Source organism: Oryctolagus cuniculus, chromosome 9, assembly GCF_051225735.1.
Source record: "Oryctolagus cuniculus isolate XC-2025 breed Fujian yellow rabbit chromosome 9, ASM5122573v1, whole genome shotgun sequence".
Taxonomy (NCBI): Eukaryota; Metazoa; Chordata; class Mammalia; order Lagomorpha; family Leporidae; genus Oryctolagus; species Oryctolagus cuniculus.
This window is the reverse complement of record NC_142875.1, coordinates 80,510,580-80,537,272: the sequence shown is the minus strand read 5'-3', so window position 1 is coordinate 80,537,272 and position 26,693 is coordinate 80,510,580. Positions and strand designations below refer to the sequence as shown.

Here is a 26,693-nt window from a genome sequence, read left to right as displayed (position 1 = left end):
AACCTGTTATTTGATTGACATAAAGGTAAGAATTCCATACCAATCCCCTATTCACATATCTTAAAAGTTTATGAAGCCAATGTATCATTGTACTGATGGCTTATTTGCACAATAAGCCCTAACATGGGCTTCTTAGTCAATTCAGTCCATTGAATAAAAAATTCTATTTTAAGAGTTGTAAAAAAAATAATAATTTCAGAATATAGTACAAAGGTCTTCAGAAAGTTCATGGAAAGCACAATTAAAGAATAATACTTGAGTGCAAAAAGAAGTACAAATCTGTGCATTGTTTTTCATTATATACATTTTCCATGAAGTTTTTGAAAACCTTCATATACATGAATTTTATTTTGCACCAAAATAAACTTACTTTGTAATTCAATTTTATTTGAACTTTTTGAAGTACTCTTACATGTTTTGCCTTTATTTTCTCACATTTTCCTTATGTATTTTCCTAAGGAATTTTTTTCTTTTTATTACACGACAATATCATATGTACAAAGTATCAATTCCAGTTAGCAACTTTAATCTTCTTTCCACATAGGAAGCCAAATTAAATTCAGAAATTTTGATCCATTTCTTATTCTATATGATTATTCCATGGTCCAGTTGCCCTAAATAGGCATAAGAGGGAAAAAAAATTTGAAGGGAATCTGAGCCCAGAATTATTTTATGTAACATTTATCAGGCAACTATCAACAAAATAATCATTTTAATACTTTTACATGAGAAAGTAAACCAAGAGGATAAAAGAATTCTAATACTGACTTTTGAACCAATATGAAACATAATAAATTAACTGATATGATTACATTAGTTCCATAAGATACACTTACTTTTTCATGTATTGGTTCATATCTATTAGTTTTGCAACCCTATTAAGTTTGTAAAACCTTTGAAGAAAAGAATTCTATTTTATGGAAGATATACAGTAATGAAGTTCATTATTATGGGTAGCCTATGAAAACCCGCCACATATTGTAATCATGCATCCTTTATTTAATCTGAAAGAATTCAAACAAAATAACACATAAGATAAAATTATTATCCCTAAGCAAGATTATTTCAAAAAAATTTTAAAAACAGATTGTCAATTGTGTCTAAATTCTATGGAAATATCTTAAAGTACTTAAGTCATTATAAATTCCATAATTATATTCTTAAAGTTCCCATAAGACTAAAGATCCTGGTAGAGTAGACAAAGAGCCCACATTACATGACTGAAAAATCCCACTGTACTGTTATATGCAAATCATGCTAATAATCAGGCTATATTACCATGACCAACATTCAGGTTTTCTTGGGTGTGTTTAAAGTAAATAGGTATTCTGGGAGATGTTTCAGGCAGCAAACTCAGAAAATATATAAAATATATCTCATAAGAATGTCAAATATTATAGCTGAAATAGACAATTCTTCCATTAGTTGAAGGAAACCAGATTCAGAAATAACTATGTGTGTTCAGGAAATAACTGGCTGGGCTTTCCCTTCACCCTCTTACCAGGGTCTGGGGCCTTGCCTTCGGGCATTTGTTTTCCAAAGCATATTGTGCATGACATTGGGAGATAAGAATATAAGTTTCATATGTAATTATAAATTATTGGAAAAACCAGCACATAAAATTGATTTTTGAGTAATTAGCTCAGGTTATAATTAAGTTTAAAAGATTTGTGCTTCAAATATGAAATAAGAATATTATAGATGGTAGAAGAATGTGACACATATTGTGACTGTGGCCTGAAAAATGCAAGAAATTTGAATAGCCAGGGAAGAGAAGCACACAGGAGTGCCAAGCTTGGGGTCATGCCAAGGCATCTTGCTTTATGAAATGCACTGCTAAGCATCATAATTAGTGCAGAGCCCTTTACAAAGCAAGTGTTTTTCCATTAGTGAACATTGTCCTTCCTAAAATAATGTCAAGTTTGCTGTATAAACGTGAAATATAAAAAAGAGAACTTTTTAATCCAGGAGGAAACATAATAGATAAAGGTGGAGCTCAGCCCGGAGGGAGAACTGGGGAGGTTTTGACGTCAGCTAGACCAATGCTAACGCTGATCAGGTTCTAAATGCTTTCAAATTAGGTTCATGACCAAAAAATAACGTTTCCATTCTCTTCAGATATATGGAAAACATAATAAATAAGAAGAGACAAAGTGTTGTCTACTTTGAACCTATTCCTAAATGTGCTTGAATTATTACTTATTAGTAATTAGTAGTGCCACAATCCATTTTGATGTTCTCAGCCTAAAATCATTGCTTGCACAGTGGTGGGAAATATATATACCTACATGTTTAAACCTCATTCATACATGCCTTCACACTAAGTATACACTATGGCTTGAGTCTTAACTAATGATAGACTAAAACCACCAATATCACTCAATCACATATTATCTTTATTCATTGTTAAAAATAGAACTTTTTAAAATCTATTCTTTATATTTATTAAATAAAAGTTTAAAAAAATAAATTTCAGAAGTACAACTTTTGGATTATAGAGATTTTTCCCCCCATAACTACCCTCCTACCCACAAACCATCCCATCTCCTACTCCCTCTTCCATCCCATTCTTCATTAAGATTCATTTTTAATTATCTTTATATACAGAAGATCAACTTAGTATATACAATAAGTAACAGATATAATTTGTAAACAAATGTATATAATTGGAGATACATTAAAAATGTTTTCCTGAGGCCAGCGCCACGACTCAATAGGCTAATCCTCCGCCTGCGGTGCTGGTACACTGGGTTCTAGTCCCGGTCAGGGCACCAGATTCTGTCCTGGTTGCTCCTCTTCCAGTCTAGCTCTCTGCTGTGGCCCGGGAGGGCAGTGGAGGATGGCCCAAGTGCTTGGGCCCTGTACCCCCATGGGAGACCAGGAGAAATACCTGGCTCCTGGCTTTGGATTAGCGCAGTGCGCCGGCTGAAGCGGCCATTGGGGGGTGAACCATCGGAAAAAGGAAGACCTTTCTCTGTCTCTCTCTCTCACTGTCCACTCTGCCTGTCAAAAAAAAAAATAAAAAATGTTTTCCTGAGGTGGGTGAGCTGAAAAAGTGGACAATACCAGTAGTGAGTCTGATATAGCAGTTGGTCTTACTTTAGTTTCTGAAGCATGTGATATTCATTTGACATAGATCAAATCAAGGACTTGGTTGCTCTGTTTTTGAAAGATACAGCTAAAAGATTTAATCAAGAAAGATTCATTAAAAACTCAACTGCATGCAGCATTTCAGCATATTGGCTATATGTGTAACTGTGAGGCTAATCCTCAGGTTAATCTGCATAGCCCATCAATTTACTCCAAGTAGATACTAGAGCTCTTGAAATTAATCCCATACCATCATCTCTTTGTCGATTTTAATCTGAGGAATTAGAGATGTGGAATCTTGCACGTGAAAAGCCTCAGAGATAGATGTAGTCATTTCTTTAAATTAAAGCTCATATTTAAGACCTAAATTAGGAAATTCACTTGATGACCAATAGCACTGTGTGGTTGGAACATTTTGAAGATATTTAGGTTTAACATGAAAAAATAGTATGTGAAAAACATGAATTTTATTTTAATGTATTTCAGTTTGTGCATAGCAAAGGGCTTTTACATTTATAGTATCTCTAATCACTTGACATCTCATTTTTGAAAAAAATAAAATGTCTATGATTTAAGAAAAGTGTGGAAGTTTAACTTGAGGGCTTCCTCAAAAGTGACATTTACTTGCTGAATAATAACGTGTTAGATTTATATACTTGCCATTCATTTCTTTCCCTCAGCTGAGCAAATAGCTGGCCAACTCAACGAGTTCTACAGAATGGCATCCGTGTATATGTTCCTTTATCACTGCACCAGCACTGAGCTCCATTTATGGAAGAGAGAACAGGAGAGTCTGTCCACATTGACCAATTGCTGTATTTTAGAGGAATGGAAAAAAGAAATGGACAGAGGGATGGCCAAGAGACCCCAAACTGCTATGCTTTTGCGTATGCCTTTCCCTCTACCTGGAAGCCCCCTCCTTCCCTGTGGCCATACTCAATACTCAAAAAGAATGCCATTTACCTGAGGAAGCCATAGGACCAAAAAGTCAGTATAGCATTGATCATTTCAGCTGCAAAGGTCTTGAGCTGACATATTTGTTTCCAGCCTATTTTTATTTTTCCATAGTACCCAACCCAGTGGGAGATTATGGGGAGCAGAAACGTATTAACTCTTTATTGACTGCATTAATAAACTAGTGAGAGGATGAATGAAAATAGATAAGTTGAAAGAAGTTGTGTATTTTGAGTGTGTCCCCTCTAAAATCCAGGTATTGCTGATGTAGTAGTGTGAAGACATTGGCCTTATCAGAGGTGATTTAGCCTCAAAGGTTGATCCTGCATGAATGAGATTAAGGCTCTCATAAAAAAGATGTTATGCCTCACTTTTTTTGTCTTCTGCCACAGGAGGATGCAGCAAGAAGGCCCTCATGAGACTAATGCCACGGTCATGAGGTTGAACTTCCCAGCCTCCAGAGTTGTGAGGAAATAAATTTCTGTTCTTTGTAAATTACTCTGTCTCAGGTGTTTTGTTGTAGCACCACAAGTAGACTAATACAAGAATGCAGTTCTCTAAGAGCTGACTTTTAATTCAAACGTTTCTAAAGTATTGTAGACGTTGCTGTCTTGATGATTGATACCTGTAATTGACTAATCTGTCTTCATCTTGCTAAGTCTCTCAAGAAGACTACCTGTCAGTCATCCACACACCCATATCAGCTATTTATTACCCAAATATTCATAGTCATAGTAACAAAATATAAGGGGAATCAGCTTTTCCACTAAAGATAGAATAAAAATAGTAAAGTATGAGAGAATTAAACACACTATATATATATATATATATATATATATATATATATATATATAGTTTAGAGTGACAAACCTTAGTACAGTTTGACAGAATTTTGTGGAATCCTTTTCTTTGGAAGGTGCTTATAAAAGCATTCTTACAGTGTTTAATATCTTAATGCTTTCATTGCTGATTTAAATCAATTGTCTGATGGCAGCTGGATGTACTGATCTTTTAAAACTCTCCAAGTTTTCTTATTCAATAAACCTGACAACATTTCTTTAGGATTTCACATTTTTCAAAAGTCCTTCTGAAAGAATTTCATCATTTAATTTTTACCAAAGTGCTGATTGGTATGCATAATTGCTTCCATTACTTTAGTGCAGAAGCTGATTCTTGATGAAATAATTTGCATTAAGTACTACAGATTTGGAGCACAGACCTCAGATTCAAATGAACACAAAATGAGCCAAATCTTGCTACATCCTATTTTATCTTGGTAGTAATGATCAGGATAGCAGCAACCCTTCTCTATAGAAAAAAACATACTGTAAGACAGGTTTAGTATAAATTACTGTTTCACTTAAAGGGAAATTAAATATTAAAAATGGAAGAAATCTACACTTTCTTTCATAGGAACAGAGTTATAATGAATAATGCAATGAAACAAACGACTAAATAACCAGAGTTATAGCTGATAGAATAAACTCCAGAATAGAGAGTTCAGAAATACACACAGATCTAGTCAACTGGTTTTTGAAAGAACAAAGACAACCCAAAAGAGAGGACAGTCTTTTCAATAAATGATACTGCAACAGCTGAAATACACATGCAAAAAACAAAATAAAGGAATCTAGATACAAGGTTTTGTGCTTTTTACAAAAATTAAGGATTATAGATATAAATTTAAAAAGCAAAACTATAAAACTCCTGCAAGATTGGAGAAAATCTAGGTGATTTTGTGTTTGATGATTTTTTTACCCAGAAACCTTTTATTAAGATATACAAAGTTCATACATTTCATAATGCAAATTTTTTAAGATATGAAAGTCTAAAACACAATTTATGTAAGCTGTTTAATTAAAACTTCAAAATTTATGTTTTGTGGAAGACATTGTTAAGGGAATGAAAAGCCAAGCCAAAAACAAATTTGCAAAACACATTATCTGATAAAGAATGGTATGCAAAATATTCAAAGCACTCTTAAAACTCAATAATAAAAACAATCTAATCCAAAATGGACAAAAAGTCCGAACAGACATTTCACCAAAGAAGATATACAGATGTCAAATGAGCACATAAGAAGTTGCTCCACATCATGTATCATTTAATTATCAAAACAGTAGTGAGATATCACTACACATCTGTTGGAATGGCTAAAATCCAAATCACTGACAGCACTAAACTCTGATGGTGATGTGAAACTACAAAAATGTTCGTTCATTACTTGTGTGACTGCAAAGAGGCATAGCCACTTGGGAAGATATTTTGACAGTTTCTTACAAACAAAATCTACTCTTACATATGATAATACAATTAACATTCTTTTGTATTAACCCAAATGAGTTGAAAACTTCTGACCACACAAAGACCTGCACATGAAGATTAGATTTTTTTTATAAGTACCAAAACTCAGAAGCAATTGTAATGTCCTTTGATAGGGTAATGGATAAACAAACTGGTGTATCACACGATGGTATATTATTAGATGATAAAAAGAAGGGATCAAAAAATTAAAGAAGGGATCAAACCACGAAACAAAAACAGAGGAACTTTAAATACATATTGCTGAATGAACAATCTGAAAAGGCTTCATATTATATGATTCCAATCCTACAATATCCTGGAGAAAGAAAAACCATGGAGATAGTAAAAAGATAAGTAATTGTCATGGATTCTGGAGTAGGGAAGGAGGGATGATAGAACATTTGAGGCAGTGAAACTATTCTGCATGGTACTGTGCTGCTGAAACACAGCACTATGTAGTTGTCAAAACCCAAAGAATGTGTAAGTTGTACTAACCCACAGAAAGTTCAGAGCATGAATCTTAATGAAAACCATGGACTTTAGTGAACCTTGTATCAGTATTGGTTCATCCATTGCCATAAATGTATCACACTAATAAAAGATGTTAATAGTAGGAGAAATGACCAAAATTGTGGAGTCAGGGGAGAGGGCTAGATGGGAACTTCCCTTTCTATTCAATTTTTCTGTATTGGAAACTAAAAGTGCTCAAAAAAGAAAGTATATTAATTGGGATATATATTTAAAAAACAGTTAAACCAAAATAGAATTTTTAAAAAATAGTAGCATATTTGTTAAGAGTTTGAGGGTTGTGGCTGAGTTAGATGAACTAAAGGAAGAAAATAGACTTGACCCAAAGCCAGATTGGCCCAAAGATTAAAAAAAATCTTGCTGATAAATGCCCATTTAAAAGATTTATTTATTTGAAAGTCAGAGTTACACAGAGAGAGGAGAGGCAGAGAGAGAGAGAGAGAGAGAGAGAGGTCTTCTGTCCGATAGTTCACTCCCCAATTAGCCGCAACAGCCAGAGCTGCGCCGATCTGAAACCAGGAGCCAGGAGCTTCTTCTGGGTCTCCCACACGGGTGCAGGGACCCAGGGACTTGAGCCATCTTCTACTGCTTTCTCAGGCCATAGCAGAGAGCTGGATTAGAAGAGAAGCTGGGACTAGAACCCGGCTCCCATATGGGATGCTGGTGCTTCACGCCAGGGTGTTAACCTGCTGCGCCACAGTGCTGGCCCCAGATAATTTTTTTAAAGATTATACCTATTTACTTGAAAGGCAGAGTTACAGAGAGGAATAGACAGAGGCAGAGAGATCTTCCATGCACTGGTTAACTCCCCAGATGACTGCAAAAGCCAAGGTTGAGCCAGGCTGAAGCCAGGAAACAGGAGCTTCCTCCAGGTCTCCCACGTGGGTACAAGCATCACAGTATAACTATTCTGGATTATACAACAACAACAACAACAACAGCAGCAGCAGCAGCAACAGTGACACTCACACACATTTCGATCTCTGGCAGGAAGTTCAAAAAGGTATTTGATGAGTGCAGATCTAATAGTTAAATTGATATTTTTAAGAAATTCAATTTATAGAACTCTCATACATATTCAGAATATCTTACATTACAATTTAAATGGATTTAAAGACTTTATATTAATATTCTTCTTTCATTTAGTACTTGTTAATCCCCATTTAAATAAGTAGAATTTTATTTATTAAATACATCATAACACAATGAGAACATTTTCTGGACAATTAACTTTTAAATTAGCCCTTTCTTCTTGCCCATTTTCCTTATAACTCAGATTTTGAGAACAGAAGGGTGATGATTGTAATAGCTCAGTATTCATTATTTATCAATCCTTTATTAGAATTCTGGTTTTGAAATTCAATGATTCTACAGTAAAATCTCTTTAAATAGTCATTCAAGGATTTTCCCATAATAGTCCTATAGTTGATCTATATAACTTATAAATGCATCCAAAGAATTTTGAATCAGTGTGTATATTTAGGTGCCATGAGTTATCAATGGATCCAAGATCAGTTCTATAACCTGCCTTGATAATTATCACAATAGTTAAAGAAACCTATTGTATCCTACATAAAAATAAGTACAAACCAACAATATCCATTTGCACTTGTTAGTCTTCAAAGGGAATTTATTTCTGTTGCACTGTTAAACTGGTGTTTCAATTTATGTATTCTTCATTCTATTTACATGAATTATCATATTTAATTTCAAACTATAAATATACCAATGTTATAAACATTTATTATAACAGATACTTATAAAATATTTTATAGGACTCAGGAGAAATTATTTTTTAGAACTAAACATTTCAGGGAAAGGATAACAAGTGTTGAAAATAAATGATGGAGCCAGCACTGTGGCATAGTGGGTAAAGCCACTGTTTGCAGTGCCAGCATCCCATGTGGGTGCCAGTTTGAGTCCCAGCTGTGCCACTTCTGACAGCTTTCTGCTATGGCCTAAGAAAGCAGGAGAAGATGGCCCAAGTGCTTGGGCCCCTGTACCTGCATGGGAGACCCAGAAGCTCTTGGCTCTTGGTTTCATTTAGGTGCAGCTCCAGCCATTGCAGCCAACTGGGGAGTGAACCATCAGATGGAAGACCTCTCTCTCTCTGCCTCTCCTTCTCTCTCTATAACTTTGACTTTCAAATAAATCTAAAAAAAAAAAAAAAAAAAGATGGGACCAGTGATGTGGTATTGTGGTATAAGGAGGAAAGACTCCACCTGCAGCACTGGCATCCCATATGAGTGCCAGTTTGTGTCCTAGATGCTTTACTTCTGATCTAATTCTCTGCTGGTAGCTGGTACACGTGGAAAAACAGCAGAGGATGGCCTGGGTCCTTGGGTCCCTGCACCCATGTGGGACATCTGGAGGAAGCTCTTGGCTTCAGATTGGCCCAGCTCTGGTCATTGTAGCCATTTGGGGAGTGAACCGGTGGAAGACCTTTCTCTGTCTCTCCCTCTCTCTGTAACTCTGCCCTTCAAATAAATGAATAAATCTTCTTTAAAAAAAATTAAATGATTTGATGGAGAGCTGTATTTGATTACAATGGTGCTTGGAAGACCCCTTGGCTGGCACCGCAGCTCACTAGGTTAATCTTCTGCCTGCATCATGGTATCCCGGGTTCTAGTCATGGTTGGGGCGCTGGTTCTGTCCTGGTTGCTCCTCTTTCAGTCCAGCTCTCTGCTGTGGCCCGGGAGTGCAGTGGAGGATGGCCCAAGTGCTTGGGCCCGGCACCCGCATGGGAGACCAGGAGGAAGCACCTGGCTCCTGGCTTCGGGTCGGCGCAGCGCGCTGGCCGTATCAGCCATTTGGGGGGTGAACCAACGGAAGGAAGACCTTTCTCTCTGTCTTTCTCTCTCACTAACTCTGCCTGTCAAATAAATAAAAGAATAAATGGGACCCCTAAACTTCACAATAAGGCAAGATTATTAATATTCATTTAATATATACTATGTACTAGGTGTTCTTTTCTACACAGCAAATTATCATTACACAAATAATTGAAAATGAGATAATTGAGGTTAAGAAAGATTTCTCAAGGTTATGTAGCTAATCAGTGGCAGAGCTGTAATGGAAATCTGGAATGTTTTCCACTCCTGTTCTGAATTGTATTCTGTCGCTCCCCCTCTTCGTGGAGGAACGACACAGGACCCTGCGCTGTTCTTTCGTCTGCTCGGCCCTCCCCGGGTTTGCTGCTGGTTCTTCCCGGGTTGGCTACCGACCCTTCCACCTCCGTGGAAGGGCGGTTCCCCCTGCCACTTTCCCCACTTCTGCGGGGGAGCGGCACACCGACGGCCGGCTCTCTCGGGGGCTGCACAGGTGTTCCTTCAGATAGATGTTCTGGTGCATGTTGTCTCTCTCCTCCTTTATAGTCCTCTTCCGCCAATCCCAACTCTGCTACCCACACGCAGAGTACGCTGCTCTCCTCCAATCAGGAGCAGGTCCTACAGTTTATTGGTTGAACTGGAGGCAGCTGTGTAGAAGCTGTTTCTCCCTTCTCAGCGCCATATTGTGGGAGAGCAGATGCATAGAATAAGTCTTAATTCCAGTAACTTAGTCTAGTCCGAGTTGCTCCCAGTTGCTCCCCACAGTATTCATTCTACGATGCTTAAGAGAGATGAGTATGCCAATGCCATGGTGTAAAGTGAGTAAAGCTGCTTGCTGCCTGCAGGGCCAGCATCCCATATGGGTGCTGGTTTGAGTCCTGGCTGCTCTGCTTCTGATCCAGCAAACTGCTAATGGCCTGAGAAAGCAGCAGAGGAAGGCCCAAGAGCTTGGGTCCCTGAACCCAAGTGGGAGACCGGGAAAAAGCTCCTGGCTCCTGGTATCAGAACAGCCCATCTCTGGCTGTTGTAGTCATTTGAGGAGTAAACAAGTGGATGGAAGATCTAGTTCTCTGTCTCTCTCTCTCTTTCTGTAACTGTCCTTCAAATAAATAAATCTTTGTTTTAAAGATATTTGAGAGATAGACTTACAGACAGTGAGAGGAAGAGACAGACAGAAAGGTCTTCCATCTTCTGGTTCAATCCCTAAATGGCCACGACAGCTGGAGCTGAGCAGATCCAAAGCCAGCAGCCAGGAGCTTCTTCCGGGTCTCCCACTTGGGTGCAGGGGCCTAAGTGCTTGGACCATCTTCGACTGCTTTCCCAGGCCATAGCAGAGAGCTGGATCAGAAGAGGAACAACCTGGACCAGAACTGGTGCACATATGGGATGCTGACGCCACAGGAGGATTAACCTACAGCGTCACATCACAGGCCCCATCAAATAAATAAATCTTAAAAAAAAAAATAGAGAGATGGGTACCGATAACTGAAAAATCTAAAATTATTACATCAGACATGGGTAAAATCTCTCTTGTTCAAGTTTTGGAAAGATGGAATTAATAGCATGCCAACAGTCCTTTAAAGTGGCAAAGAATCCAACTTTCCCTTAGTGCAACCAGAAGGTAGACTATAATGTCCAGAAACCCCTGAGAAGGACTACCAACCTTTATCCCGAAATCTTTCAATTAAGCTGTTAAGAAATATTTCCATTTTCAAAGAGAAATGTGTGAACCTGAAACTATCTGTAGCAGAGATAAAGCGGAGAGGTTTGACTGTGACAAGTGAGATCCCGTTTCTTATACCCCTTGCCCAATTTCAGCTTCTGCCATTTCATCAAATGTCTCCCATAAAATCGGGCAGGTAGAGATGCCCAAAGTCACTGTTTCCCAGACTTGGCTTCCTCTAATACCCGTTCTCTGTAAGCTGACTGTGAAGCTGTTCAAAACTACTTTCACAGTAACAAGCATTTTGCCTATCAGTTAAGATCCCTGCGTCCCATATCAGAGGGGCTGGGTTTGAATCCCATCTCTGGCTGCTAAGCCCAGCTTCTTGCTGGTGCAGGCTTTAGGAGGCTGCAGCGGTGGCGCAGGCAGTTGGGTCTCTGCTGCTCACATGAGAGCTCTTATCTCCTGGCTGGGGTTACTGGCAGCTTGGGAGTGAACCAGTGGATGGTAGCTATGTCCGTCTTTGTCTCTGCCTCTCAGATACATTATGGGAAATCAAACCTACTAATTTAGTAAACCAAATGACACCAGGAAAATGGTTGCAGTTGCTGTGTGTTTTCTCTTGCTACTTGGAGTCGGCACAATCTATAGTAGTCAGTAGACTCACGCAGAAGCTGCCACTGTTAATCAACTTTACTAATTCAGAAACTCAGTCACAGACTTAGAATCCAAACGGAGCCCATGTGGAAACACCATTAGCGGTGTGGAAAATGTGCCTCGTTCCTCTCTTCTTCTTCTGCATCTCCCTAATGCTTGTGCTGCTCCATCTGAGATATTTTTCTTTTGATGGCTCTGCTATTTGAGTCTATACTTTCTCTGCATTTTGATGAATAAGATTTTCTCTGTCCTTATAGCCTGGGCCCTGTCTGCTTCTGGAGGGCCTGTCAGTAGTTTGGCTTGCTTCTTTATTTCTTCTTGATGTTTAGTGTAGGACAGCATGAACCCCAGAAGCCACAGAAAAGTGAACAATGTATCCATCTCCCTGTTCCTGCTCCAGTGTAGCACATTACAGCAACTCCTATCTCCAAGTTACATGTCACTTCACCCAACCAGATGAGTCTATACACAGTCTCTGGACTCCATCATGACCAATAGTGATCATCATGATGGATATTAACACATGGAACCTTTGCCACATTGGTGGGTATTACACCAAGGGACATCAGGAGTAGGGACCTTCTCTGGAGGGACATGTGGACTTAACCTAGTCTAGGTACTTGACAGAATCCTTATTGCTTAAGGGCAACATGTGAAATTACATAACATAATGATGAAAACACTCAATGTTCGTAATCATTGGGATGCACAAAGGAATAAACACAATGAGGTATCACTTCACATGTGTTAGGATGAAACTCTGCATGGCTTGGGAGAATGTTAAATGGTGCAATCACTATGGAAAACAATATGAGAGTCCCTTTAGGAAAGAAAAAAAAAGATAGTTACCATTACCATAAAGATCCAGCAATTCCACTCCTGGGTATATGTCCCAAAGACATGGAAAGAAGGGCACAAACAGGTTTCTGTACACTCATTCATAGTTACATTATTCATAATAGTTGAAAGAAACAGCACAAATGTCTCTTGACAGATAAATGTACACATAGATATGTAAATACAATGTAGTATAAACATATATAGCACATATACACATAAAATATAGAATACTATGTCATACATATGTTGTATAGAGAGTGCTATTTAGCATTGTAAAGGAAAGAAAAAATTTGATGCATATTGCAACATAGTTGAATCCTAAAGACATGCTAAGCGAAAAACCAGACATTAACGGAAAATATTGTACAATTCCACTTACATGAAATATCAAAAGGAAGGAAATTCCTAGAGACAGCAGAATGCTGGTTGCTAAGGCCTTAGGGAAGGGGCAATGGGAATTACTATTTAATGGGTATAAAGTTTCAGTTTGGGCAGATGAAAAATTCTGGAGACAAAGTAATTACGGATGTACAACAGTGTGAGTGTACTTAATGCTTTGAACTATGTACTTAGAATTGTCAAAAATATGTTTTTTATAGTATTAAAATGTATGTGACATAAAAGTAAACTAAAAAAACGAAAGCACAATTGGAGATGACCAGTGAGATTCACATATTAAGATGCTTTAGTTACCAGCACAAAAGAGAGACCAAAAGAGATCAAACTTTGGAGTTAAGAAAACCATACTAGCTAATATGGCAGTGCTAAAACCTAAAACCCCATGATCCTAAGACCCTCAACCCATAGTCTGTTATTCCAATGTTACCTCCCTTTCCTGCTAAGTGGCTTATTTCACTCAGCCATATTGATTCTTAGCTTCTTTGCAAAGTTCCCAGGCGCCCCAAAGTCCATGACTCCAAATAACTATAGTTTTTTTCTGTGGTAACAGCTGGCATTTTTGATACAAGGTCTTTAGAAGAATGAGATTGCTGCTTTTCCAACAAAACTATGAGCAGGTTTTTGGTTCTTAATACGGCGTTACTTACAGCTGGGTAGTATTCCCCGCCACACTGACATAGTTTGACAGCTGGAATTAAGTTTCATGACCTAACATGCCAACTTTGTGAAAGGGCCAGATGTTAGATGAGCACAGGACAAGTCATCTGATCCTTTCCCATCCTCTTAATTCCCTGTTAGACCAGATGTCCAGAGTCATGCAACATATTTTGATGAAGGGTGGCCAGAGATGGCTTAAGACCCTGCTATGTGAATCTTAGCACCTGCTCTCATCCCTGTGGGAATTCACTACCCTCTCATCCTACTTGGGGTAAAACTGTGCTGACATTGGTTCTCCTTTGAGACTCCTGTCAATCATGCAAAATGCTGATATGTAACAGTTGTGATATACTGCAATTGTTCCTATTCGACTGAGTTCCCCAGTTTCAGGCACTTTCCTAATAGTCTTGCAGCACACCAGTTTTCCAATATTACCCATCAGTAATGGGTAATATGTAAAAAAACTTCCATTTGCAAGTGTCAGGCAGTGTGCAAGTTTCTTTACTCACAGTCTCTAATCCTAACACCAGTCCCACAAATTGGGCAAGATTAGTTTCATTTTGAAGGCTGAGCAAACACTATGATTAAAATGGTTTTTGTCCAATTCCTTAAAAACAGAAGAGCACACCCTTCGGTTCTCTGCTCTGATCATGGCTGGCCTTTAAACGTTTTCTCAGTCTTCTAACTCCAGATCATCAGTCAAAAGTTTTCCCTAGCTAGAACAGTGCTTCCCAACATTTGATGTGCATGGGACTCAGCTGAGTATTTTGATAAATGCAGACTTTAATTCATTATGTCTGAGGTGGAACCTGAGATTCTGCATTTGCAGCAGTTTTTCCAGTGCTTCCCAATGCTTCTGGAGATCCTAAACCGAGGGAGCAAGAGTCTACATCTGTACTTTCCAGCATGGTAACCTCTTAGTCACAGGTAGCTATTACGCACTTGAAATGTATTAGCCTGAACTCAGATGTGCTGCAAGTGTAAAATAAACACCAAATTTTGAAACCTTCATGTAAAAATATTGTAAAATCTCACATAATTTTTATATGAAGTTAAAAAATGTAATATATTAATATATTAGGCTACATAAAGTGACTTACTAAATTGCCTTCACTATTTTTATTTTACTTTTTAAAATTGACTACTGCAAATTTGAATTTGCATACGTGGCCCATAGTATATTTCTTTTGGACAGTGCTGCTCTAGACAATCTTCCTGAATTTTCTCTACCCATTTATAATTCAGCTCACTTCCCCTGTGTTGCTCTAAAAATCACAATCTATGACTTGCTGGCTAAGCAGTAAGCCTCTGAAATTCCAAGTTTACCTTTCATTCTTCATTGCAGTATAAGATTGCAACTTATTCCTCCTTGTATCTACAGTCCACAGAAAGGTACCTACCTTTGAATAGATTCTCAATGATGACCTAAAAGTCTGTGATGGCATTTGATAACGCAAAGTCCTAGCACCACACATTTTAAATGGAGGGAGGGTTTCTCGATTGGTGGACAGGATCATCCCAAGTCAGCCACAAAGCACTGCTCACAGTTTTCTGGTTTTCCTGACCTGCTGCCCTCTCTTCTATGGGAATTCTCAGTAACTGTAAAGTAAACCTAATCAAAAGGTAATTAGGAAGGCAAACTACTTTAAGAAAAGCCATCAGCTGATGCATTCCAAAGAGAGATTTGAGGATTATCTGCACCACTGATTTCCTCCTTTAAGATAATTAAAAGTTGATTGAAAGAAAATTGCTTAAAAATAAAGAAGGTGACTGCTTCTCATTCAGTACCACTGTCACAATTGAAACAAGGAACTGGAGAAGGCCCTTGGCTAAAGGTAATGGACACATCACAAATGTTCTGTCAAATAGGATTTAAGAAGAATTTACTGGTCTTCAACTAGAGGTTCAAGGATCACTCTCTACCGGTATTAAATGTACCTTCTGGTACATCTTCATTCAGTCACTATCCATTCACTGATTAATTTACTCCCTCACTTATCCACCCCCCTCATTTAAGTCATAGGCTCATTCCTTCAACAAGCAATTTTCTAGGCTCCTACAATAATCCAGGTGCTGGTAACCCCAAGATTCATAAAACAGTCCAGTGCAAGGGCCAACTGCTTGAAAATTCTTACATAAACAGGAGTTTCCAGATCATCTGCTTTCCCTACTGATCTCTTAAGTCTGGTGCTTTGCTTTACTCTTCAGACCAATCATTCTTACATCAGAAAAACCGTATAGAAAATTTCAAGCGGGCTTTAATTATGCCCAGTGCTGAAGATACTTTGAGGACTTAAAATTATTTTTCCAACTTAACAGTTTTTAAAAAAATATTTCTGGTACTTGTATAACAGAAAAATATTATGGGAAAGAGTCCATTAAATTAGCATATGCAGTTTTTATATTCTAGTGAAGTTTGAAATCTTCTATTCCTTTTTTTAAAGATTTATTTGAAAGTCAGAGTTCCACAGAGAGAGAAGGAGAGGAAGAGAGAAATAGAGAGGTCTTCCACCTGCTGGTTCACCCCCTAGATGGCTGCAATGGCCAGAGCTGTGCTGATCCAAAGCCAGGAGCCAGGAGCTTCCTCCAGGTCTCCCACATGGGTACAGGGGCCCAAGGACTTGGGCCATCTTCTACTGCTTTCCCAGGCCATAGCAGAGAGCTGGATCAGAAGCAGAGCAGCCAGGACTTGAACTGGCGCCCATAGGGAGGCCAGCACGGCAAGTGGTGGCTTTACCCACTACGCCACAGAGCTGACACCATGGTCACTCATTTTTAAAACAAGCTTGGCTCTTATCTGTGGCATCCTCCTTGAAGCACTTCCCTATAAACTCTCTTGCCTTCCCCTTCCTGTAGCTGCAGCACTTCGCTGCAAAGCGAAGGCAGATGCATAGTCAATCCACATTTTCAGGGACCCAGGCCTGTCACTTGCATGCATCCATCCACTTTGTCTTCTGGGTGGGAATATGCAGTAATTATCTGGAGTCCCATTGTAGATTTTTTTGTGAAAGAAAACTCTTTATTGGAACTTATCTATTTATTGTTAAAAAAAGAAAAAAAGGATGAGGGCAGGCTTTTGGCTTGGCAAGCATTTGGCTTAGACTCCACATAGGGCACTCACACCCATATTACAGTGCCTGGTTGAAGTCCTGGCTCCACATCTTCTTAAAAAATTAATTTATTTGAAAGGCAGAGGCCGGTGCCACAGCCCAATAGGCTAATCCTCCTCCTGTGGTGCCAGCACACCGGGTTCTAGTCCTGGTCGGGGCGCCAGATTCTGTCTCATTTGCCCTCTTCCAGGCCAGCTCTCTGCTATGGCCTGGGAGTGCAGTGGAGGATGATGGCCCAAGTGCTTGGGCCCTGCACCCCATGGGAGACCAGGATAAGCACCTGGCTCCTTGCTTCGGATCAGCGTGGTGCGCCGGCTGCAGCAGCCATTGGAGGGTGAACCAACGGCAAAGGAAGACCTCTCTCTCTGTCTCTCTCTCACTGTCCACTCTGCCTGTCAAAAAAAGAAAAAAGAAAGTGATGGTTTCCTATTGGTGCTGAGCGCAGTGGCTGGACAGCAGGCACAGGTCTGTGGGTCTGGTTGCTGGCGGCTCAGTGCATGAGGTCAGCCTACACAGCTGGGTGCTCAGAAGTCTTCACCCCACACCTCGCCAGGGAGAGCTCCTTCTCCCTTGTAACTGGGCCCTGGGTGCGAGCTGTCTCCTCTAAGATACAGAATTGGGGGAACCCCCCACCCCCCCGTCTCCACTGTCTTCTTCCCTTTCTTGAGGAGTCACTGCTGCAGGGAATCAGAAACGTGGGAAAAAAAAAAAAAAAAAGAAAGGCAGAGTGACAGAGAGAAAGGGAGAGACAGAGAAAGAGATCTTTCATCCACTGGTTCACTCATCAAATGGATGCAACAGCCAGGAGTCAGTCAACCTGAATCCAGAAATCTGGAACTCCATTTGGGTTTCCCACATGAATGGCAGGGGTCCAAGCACTTGGACCATCTTTCGCGGCTTTCCCAGGTGCATTAGCTGGGAGCTCCATCAGACGTGGAGCTGCCAGGACTTGACCTGATGCTCAGTAGGGATGCTGGTGTTGCTAGTGGTTTAACCAACGTGCCCAACAATGGCCCCCAGCAACACTTTGGTTCCCAGCTTCCTGCTCATGTGCACCCTGGGAGGCAGCAAGTGATGGCTCAAGTACTTGGGTCCCCACCACCTGGATTGATTTCTGGTCTCCTGGCTTCAGCCTGGCCCAGCCCCAGCTGCTACAGACATGTAGGGAATGAACCAACAAGAAAAATCTGACTTGCTATTTCTGCAATATATGAAATAAGGAAATAAATGTTTTCCAAAAAATGTACAAGTGCCACTATGTATATATCAGTGGATCTTGATGGAAGCATATCTCCCCAACTAGCACATAAGTTCCTGGGGAAGGATCCTTTCCCTTGTCAGCCTGTATTCTCCATAGCTTGCTCAATAAAGTTTTCAAAGTTGACATGGCATCTACAAGCACATAAGCTAGGCATAATGGAAGCAAGAGGCATTTTTATTTCCAAGTCTCATTTCATCTCTGTCATCTGAACAAAGTTAACTCTCCTTGTTTTCTGAGAAGAAAATCTATTTGATAGCTCAATGTAATCATATCCTCAGAGAAAAATTGTGTTCATTTCTCAAGAGCCACACACAGTTGGGCATTTGAGGAGTTTCCAGTAGCTGGGCTGCACACATGCCAGTCATTAATCTAGTGATGACCCTGGATCAAGACAAAATTGATTTCTTATCCTGAGATATATGGAGAAAAAAAAGAAGCATAAAAATCTATTATCTGGATAGCTTTAAACTGTGACCTACTTAAGAAGCTAATGCACTAGTGATGTTCATTCATTAATTAAAATTCTTTTGTATGTAATTTCTATTAATATTTTATATTCATATTTTTATAATTTTATTTTTTGACAGGCAGAGTGGACAGTGAGAGAGAGAAACAGAGAGAAAGGTCTTCCTTTGCCGTTGGTTCACCCTCCAATGGCCGCTGCAGCCGACACGCTGTGGCTGGCGCACCGTGCTGATCTGATGGCAGGAGCCAGGTACTTATCCTAGTCTCCCATGGGGTGCAGGGCCAAAGTACTTGGGCCATCCTCCACTGCAACTCCCTGGCCACAGCAGAGAGCTGGCCTGGAAGAGGGACTACCAGGACAGAATCCGGCGCCCCGACCGGGACTAGAACCCGGGGTGCCGGCGCTGCAAGGTGGAGGATTAGCCTAGTAAGCCGCGGCGCCAGCTTTATATTCATATTATACATCATCTACTACAGGCTTGTATACCCATTGCACTAATATTAGTAATTAAAAACCTGTCAGTAATAGGGTTTTTAATCAGAGGATGTTGAATCCTGGTATGAAATTTGTCACTTATGTTGAAATTTTATGTTTTCCAAACCTTCATCTGAATTAGTTCCTTTTAGTTAAAAAGCAACAAAGCCAAGTGGCTTGTTGCTTTTCATTAGCTTTGAGATCAATGGGTAAATTTTATAATACTGTCCTAAAAGATGGATTTTTAGTTATTTGTAAATATGAATCAAATCCCCTGTGGTACTCAAAGATTAAATTATTTCTTAGGTTATGTCAATTTTCAAATGATTGTACTCAAATGTATAATTCACATGTTGTTTTAGTCCCAATTTGCCAAAAACCTGAATAGGTTATGTCAGAGTTGTGGCTGGGGGGACTGGAGTCCTAAGATGGTCAGCAATGGAATGGACTGTTAGGGACCATGCCCTTGTCAGGGGTCAGCTGTTTCCAGGAGAATGGAAGGTGCCAGAAATCAGAGGTACAGTTATAAGCCTTGAGAAAACATTTTGAAACTAGAATGCTCTTTTGAGTTTCTTTTTTTAAATCAGCTAAATTTATAAGGAAAGCAACAAAGAGATTAAATACTTGCTTAAAATCAGGGCCGGTGCTGTGGTGTAGCAGGTAAAGCTGCCGCCTGCAATGCCAGCATCCCATATGGGCACCAGTTTAGGTCCCGGCTGCTCCACTTCTGATCCAGCTCTCTGCCATGGCCTGAGAAAGCAGTAGAAGATGGCCCAAGTCCTTGGGTCCCTGCACCCACGTGGGAGACCAGGAAGAGGCTCCTGGCTCCTGGCTTTGGATCGGCCCAGCTCGGGCTTTTGCAGCCATTTGGGGAGTGAATCAGCAGATGGAAGACCTGTCTCTCTCTCTTCCTCTCCTCTTTCTGTGTAACTCTGACTTTCAAATAAATAAATCTTAAAAAAAAAAATACTTGTTTAAAATCAAAGGACTTGTAAATACCTAGCACCGCAGCTCTTCCCAGGCAAATTTTCTGCCACCAGGGCACACTGAAAATCTGAGAAACTTAATGCATTGGAACAGTTTTTATTTGATGAGGAAGTTTTCTGTCATTCAAAGAAGGCTTGGTAAGCACTTTCAACAGAGCAGGGAAAACGCAGGCTTAAAGCACAAACCCTCTCATAAAGTTCTGCCCATGTGCAGGCGGGCGTGGGTTGGAAAGCAGACAGGATTAGGTTGGGGGCATGGAACTCAAGACACCATGAGAGGAGCCTGGAAGCCACTGGGTTGTGGGAATGGGAATGGTGCTGAGCGGCCTGACAGAGGGTTGGCAAGAGTTTCAGAGATTTTCAATGGGGCCAGCAGGTCCATTCGCCTGGGCTGGGGGTCAGATCCCTTTGTCTCAAGAAGTCAAGGCCAATAGCTTTCAGCCAGATAATGGAGCAGAGATCTTTACCTTCCTTGAACTCTTAGGAACTAATCTGAGTTTTTCCACCCACAATCTCCAAGCTCTCACCTCTGAAATAATTAGACTCATAAGACACTCATGTGTTGGTTCAGCTCTATGCATTGTTACTCAAATCAGGAAGAATTTAAAAGGCCTCCTCATTTCTAAGGGAACATATTTTCTGATCTTGAGCCCCAAATACCAATAAAGTCCTTCTGAGACCAACCACGCTTAAGTTGCCCTACCCTCACATGTGCCCCATATCTGGATTGCATTCCTATGTCAGGATTCACCTGCCAGGACACCTCATTCCTCTACAGATGGGATAAGTCCCCATCTCCTTGACCTCCAGCTGGCAGAATCCCTTGTGGCAATTACCCAAGTTCTTGCACAAGCTCCTCAAACAGCGACTGCTTCTAATTGTTCTGGAATCATTCCATCCAGACATGAAGTAACCAACTGCATTCTTAGCCTAGTAGAAAGATCACGGGCTTTAGACTCAGCCAGACTACCTACCCAACACCACAGGACATCTTGTTCAAAGTACAGACTCTGCCAAAGCTGTTCCTACTCTAATGAAGCATCTCATTTCTGGTTGCATCACAAGATCCCACAAAAAGCCTGGGAGGATGATTTGCTAGAAAGATAAACTTTAGAATTTTTCTTTTCATGAGAATTTACCGAAAACTTTGCTCACTTTTCAAAAGTATTTTCTAAAATTCATGGTAAAATATGAATGAAAAAGTTAGCATTTTAATCATTTTAAATGTGTGATTCACTGGCATTAAGTATATGTATGTTATTTGCAACCATTCCTACCCCCCCATCTCTACAACTGTATCTTCTAAAACTAAAGCTCTATATTCAATAAACTCTAACGCTTCATTCCCCTCCCTAGGGGAAACCAGAAATCAAACCAAGTGGCAGAGACCCAAGTACTCGAGCTATCTCACCTGCTGCCTCCCAGGGTGCACACGAGCAATCACCTTTATTTCGATTTACCTAAGTCTTTCTGAAAATGTCATGAAAATCTTCAATTAAAGATAAGTAAGATGTGCATTTTTAGATGAGATCTACTTTAAACAGATTTAAAAAGGGGATTCACTCAGAGCAACTAAATACTAAGTTACAGTTTATCGTAGAATAATAATTCAGAAATTTGGAAAAGTCTTGTTGTGTCAGCTTGGCACAATTTTCAGCAACTATGAAATGATCAGATTTAAAATCCCAGTGATTTCATGATACCTAAGATGCTCTTTTACAATTTGTAAGACAGCTCAGTTAGAATAAACAGAAACAAAATGTACAGCTTATAAATGGGTTGTTGCAAAGGTGCTGAAACTTACTATTGGTAGAACAGCTAATTTTTTATTCATATACTATTCACTGTTTAAATTGTATTTCTCTGGTATTTACAGATATTAACCAACTAAAGGCCAAGGACTATCATTGAATCATTATGTAATGTGTGAGTTGACAGTTTGTTCTAAGCTACGACATATTGAGCTATTGGCTATTGTCATTAAGGATTGATTATATATGGAAATAGCAAATATTCAGCATAGAAATTGAAAGGTATATTTTGGTCAATCTTTTTTTGGTTTCAAAGGCTAGTTGTTGATGTTTTCATCCTTCTGATGATGGGCAAAAAACCCCAAGGGAAAGGTTTAACCGTTAAATTATATTTATGTCATTATCCTGTGGAGCCAGTGCGTTGTGGTACAGTGAGTTAAAACACCACCTGCTGTGCTGGCATCCAGTGTGGGCTCCAGTTCAAGTACCACTGCTCCAGTTCCTGCCCTTCCCTCCCTGCTAATGTGCCTAGGAAAGCAGCAGAGATAGTCCAAGTACTTGGGCCCCTGCCACCCACAAGGGAGATTCAGATGGCGTTCTAGGCTCCTGGCTTTCGTCTGGCTCAGCTATGGCCATTTGGGTAATGAACCAGAGGACAGAAGACCTCTGTGTCTCCCTCTCTCTGTAACTTTCAAATAAATAAAATTTTTTTTAAAAAAGTATCTTGTTTTACTAAACTACAGTACATTATTGTTTAGGTCATGAATCCACAATACTCATGGCATAGTTGGAATGTCTATACTGTGTGGATTATTACTGATCATTACATAACATTCTTATTTAAGAAAACTATCAAGATTCTTCCCACTTAATGTGGTGGGTAGAATAGTAGGTATGAGTGAAACATAGCTAAATAAGATTTCCATATTCTCTGGCAACAGCTCAAAATCTAGTTAGGTAGTAGGTGGATGAAGGTTATTAGCTATAAGTTGATAGATTTGAAATATGACATATGTTACTTACAGAAAAATAATTGAGTGTCTGAATAATGCTACTTGTCCTATAAGTTTTCTTCAAGAACACAACTATTGACCATGCTGTCTTTGCCACCAGCCCCTAGGCTCAAAAGCGTCCTTGAGATGGCCATCACAGGGCTCATGATCGTTTTCACCCTGACATCAGTGTCCTTTTAGCTATGTCAGCAGTCTCAGCATTTCTTGACTTCTATTACTGGAGATTTGGTAACCTATAACCCACTCATATGGCCCCTTGGAACTTACTCCTCACTATGTGCTGCTGTACAGTGAGTGAACACTTGGTTTGATGGGTTGTGAGTGCTTCGTAGGAGCATTCCATTTCTGGATAGGGGCAAGAATCAAATTCTGAAGAAAACTGGGCCTCAAATGTCTCTAAAAGAAAATTTCATTATTACACTCAGATTCTAGTCTTGATGATTTTACCCTATTTGGATACCATCATGTCTCTATTCATGGATTATCCCAATAACGCTATATTTTATAATTATTTGCTATGCAGTCATTACACATATTTTAGATCAAGGTCCTCAAGTGTAGAAACAATGGTGGTGTCATATAATGTGGGAGAAGTATTCTTATCTTTATCATAATTCCCATCAATAAACCAATACCACCACCCCCTTTTTGCTATGAACAGAACTGATATTTTCTGTCTTATGCAAAAAAGACAGTAAAGACATCTTCAGGAAACATTGTCCATTTTAAATTATGTGTTAGATATAATCTAAGTTAAAAAAAAAACACTTGAAATACAAACACAGCTTTCTAAAAAATAAAAGTACTCCAGCTCCTAAATTACCATCCTTAAACTTCTAGACAGAAGTTATGGAGGTGTCCTGGGGTAGAAGGTGGGCGTCTTCCATCTTTGGATCACTGACTTCTAAATCCAAGCCAAGAAACACCTCCTTAAGCGTTTCCTGAAAAAGTCAAGTATGACAAAAAGTCATACGCGATCTGGATCTCAAGATCATTCCTTCGTTTGGAGCAAACTAAGGAGATATTCACAGTTTGCCATGATGTAAGAAACACTCTGGGAGACAAATCTACAAGAAGGGAATTTCAATTGGGAGAACTTCAATAAAAACCTATCATCTGGCAGTTTCTCTCCAACTTCACTTAACAAAACCAACTCCATGTTTATAACACTGTGCTTGGTTTTATTTTAAGCCCCTGACTCAAAAGTTATTTTGCCTTCATTCATTTGTTTGAACAGCAGTTATTTAGGAAACATTGCATCCTGATCTTTAAACATTTCACATGTTCCCTGAACTCCCTCTGCACTCTTTGTAACTTTGGAACCAGGTCCTTTCCTGGATGGAGCTTAGAATCTTCCAAAGAACATCTCAGACTCTTTTCTTAGCTAGAAATCCAGCAACATCCTTTATTTTTTCTAAGATTTTATTTATTTATTTGAGAGGTAGAGTTACAGACAGTGAGAGGGAGAGACAGAGAGAAAGGTCTTCCTTCCATTGGTTCACCCCCCAAATGGCCGCAATGGCCAGAGTTGTGCTGATCTGAAGCCAGGAGCTTCTTCCCGGTCTCCCATATGGGCGCAAGGGCCCAAGAACTTGGCCCATCTTCCACTGCTTTCGCAGGCCACAGCAGAGAGCTGGACTGGAAGAGGAACAGCTGGGACTAGAACCGGCGCCCATATGGGATGCCGGCTCTGCAGGCAGAGGATCAACCTACTGCGCCATGCAGCTGGCCCCGCAACATCCTTTAAATAATTCTCACTCTTTTGTTATCCTTTTATTGAGAATTCTGTACTGTCGTTAGTTACTTATTGACATTGTTTATTGACTTCCTTATTAATTCATTCCCAGGCGCTTAGGGGATGTGAATTGGCTCTACTTTCCCTGTGAAGCTTTTGGAAGGCACCATGGACAATTTAGCCTAAATTACTTTGTTTGCCAGCAGCAAAGGTTTTCACAGCAAAGTCTTTTAAAGAGAAATTCAAATCAAGGCTACAAAGTTTAGAGAGGCAGTGTACAGTGATTTGATGAACTGGCAACGAGAGATATGTGACAGAGACAAAGATAGGAGAGAGAAGAGAAGGAGATAGAGAAGACTTTTCTTCAAAAACAGAATATCAATAAATAAATGTGGAAGGAATGGATACTACTCAAACATATTACCATTTTGTAATTCTCAATATTAATTTAGCTAAGCTCAACAAGGGATGCTAAAACCACTGGCTGTAAGGTTGTTGTGAAAATGAATTATTCACATAGATATCAAAATTTCACAGTGCAAATTACCAATCACAAATGGAACATAAACCTTTACAGTGAAGAGATACTGCCATTAGCCTCACCAACAGGGAAATCAGCTGACTTAATTTACCACCTGAGGTGATGTAGTAAGTACATAATAGCACCTATGTAGTTTTCTTGCTCAAAATGAGAACTTTATCAAAGGATGAACAGTCATAAGCATCTAGAATATGGAACATTCTAGAAGACACAAGAAAGCAAATGTTATGAAAAAAAATAGGGAGAAGACTGTTCCAAAGAAAAAGAATCAAACACATTGGAAACAAATATGTGCAGTGCAAACCTTGATGGGATCCAAGATTTACAAAACTCAATAAAAGACAATGGAAACATTTTAAAGCTAAACTGTGGTTTAGTTCATTTTGTGCTGCTGTAACAGAGTACTTGAAAGTGAATAATTTCTACAGAACAGAAATTCATTTGCTCACAGTTCTGGAGGATGCGAAGTTTAAAATCAAGGTGCTGGCAGATCCGGTCGTCCGATGAGGATAGTGTTCTCTGTAGAGGAGGAACACTGAATCCTTGCGTGGAAAGAGCAGAAGTGAGCAAGCGAGAGGTGACTGCTCTTTTAAAAGGGCTTTAATCCCACTAATGTGGGAGCAGCCCTCGTGGCCTAATTGTCTCTTAAAGGTCCCACCTGTGACTATACCATTACATTGGCAACACTTGAATGGTGGAAGGAAGGAACGTATTCAAACTGCAGTGACTGTATTAGATGATAATCAATATATGGAACTACCATGAATAAGTAGTGGTATTATAATTACATATAAGAAAATTCTTATTTATGAGTTGCTAATTCTTAATTAACAGTGGGGAGATGCTATTTACTTAAACGAAGGATAAAGAGAGTGAGCGAATGCCAAAATGTGTGCTTGAACGTCTTCTATGTACTTGGGGTAGGAAAGGGAAAAGCACTCACAAATCAATCTCCTCTCACCCCTCTCCTTTCTCAAGTAACACCTGGATCAAAGGAAGGAAAACAGTATTAGCACCTTTCAATATTCAATAAAATGGGAATTCTACTACTTTTGTCTCTCAGTGGATAATTGACCTATGCAGCTCAAATAATAGAAGATTGAAAGCCAAAGGATTCAAAAATTGTTGTGCCATTTACAAGCACTTCCATTGTTGCATTGCAATAAAGGATAAGGGTTAAACTCAATGAATCACTTTCTTCTATGTCTAAAAAGATTTAAAAAAAAAATTCTTTCTTTATTTTTTCTGCTGTGGCCAGCAGACCTTGATTTCTGTTGCTAGGAAACCTGGAAGGCACTTTTAGTCCTCTTGGAAACCACACTTAATGCAATCACTGTGGCTGATTCGGTACTGGCTTTTGGCTTGATGCCAGCTCAAAGAAGTTTGGCTTCCAACCCTGGCAAAGTAAATGTAGTAGGGTCAACCAGCCCCAGGGA

At 39.5% G+C, this 26,693-nt stretch overlaps 1 protein-coding gene across 8 annotated transcripts in view; it reads right to left on the bottom strand.

Annotated features, from left to right (window-relative positions):
* The window catches only part of STARD13 (StAR related lipid transfer domain containing 13), a 585,508-nt gene that overhangs the window by 482,672 nt on the left and 76,143 nt on the right, over positions 1-26,693 (bottom strand). For 2 of the 8 annotated variants that reach the window (XM_089304230.1, XM_089304229.1), the window contains exon 1: positions 25,707-25,868. The exons of 5 other annotated variants lie outside the window; for them this stretch is intronic. The gene's annotated coding sequence lies outside the window, so the exon portion shown is untranslated. Of the gene's footprint in view, positions 1-23,248; positions 23,378-23,804; positions 23,923-25,706; positions 25,869-26,693 lie in introns of those variants that run through there. One more of the 8 variants, XM_089304227.1, reaches the window with a different exon arrangement.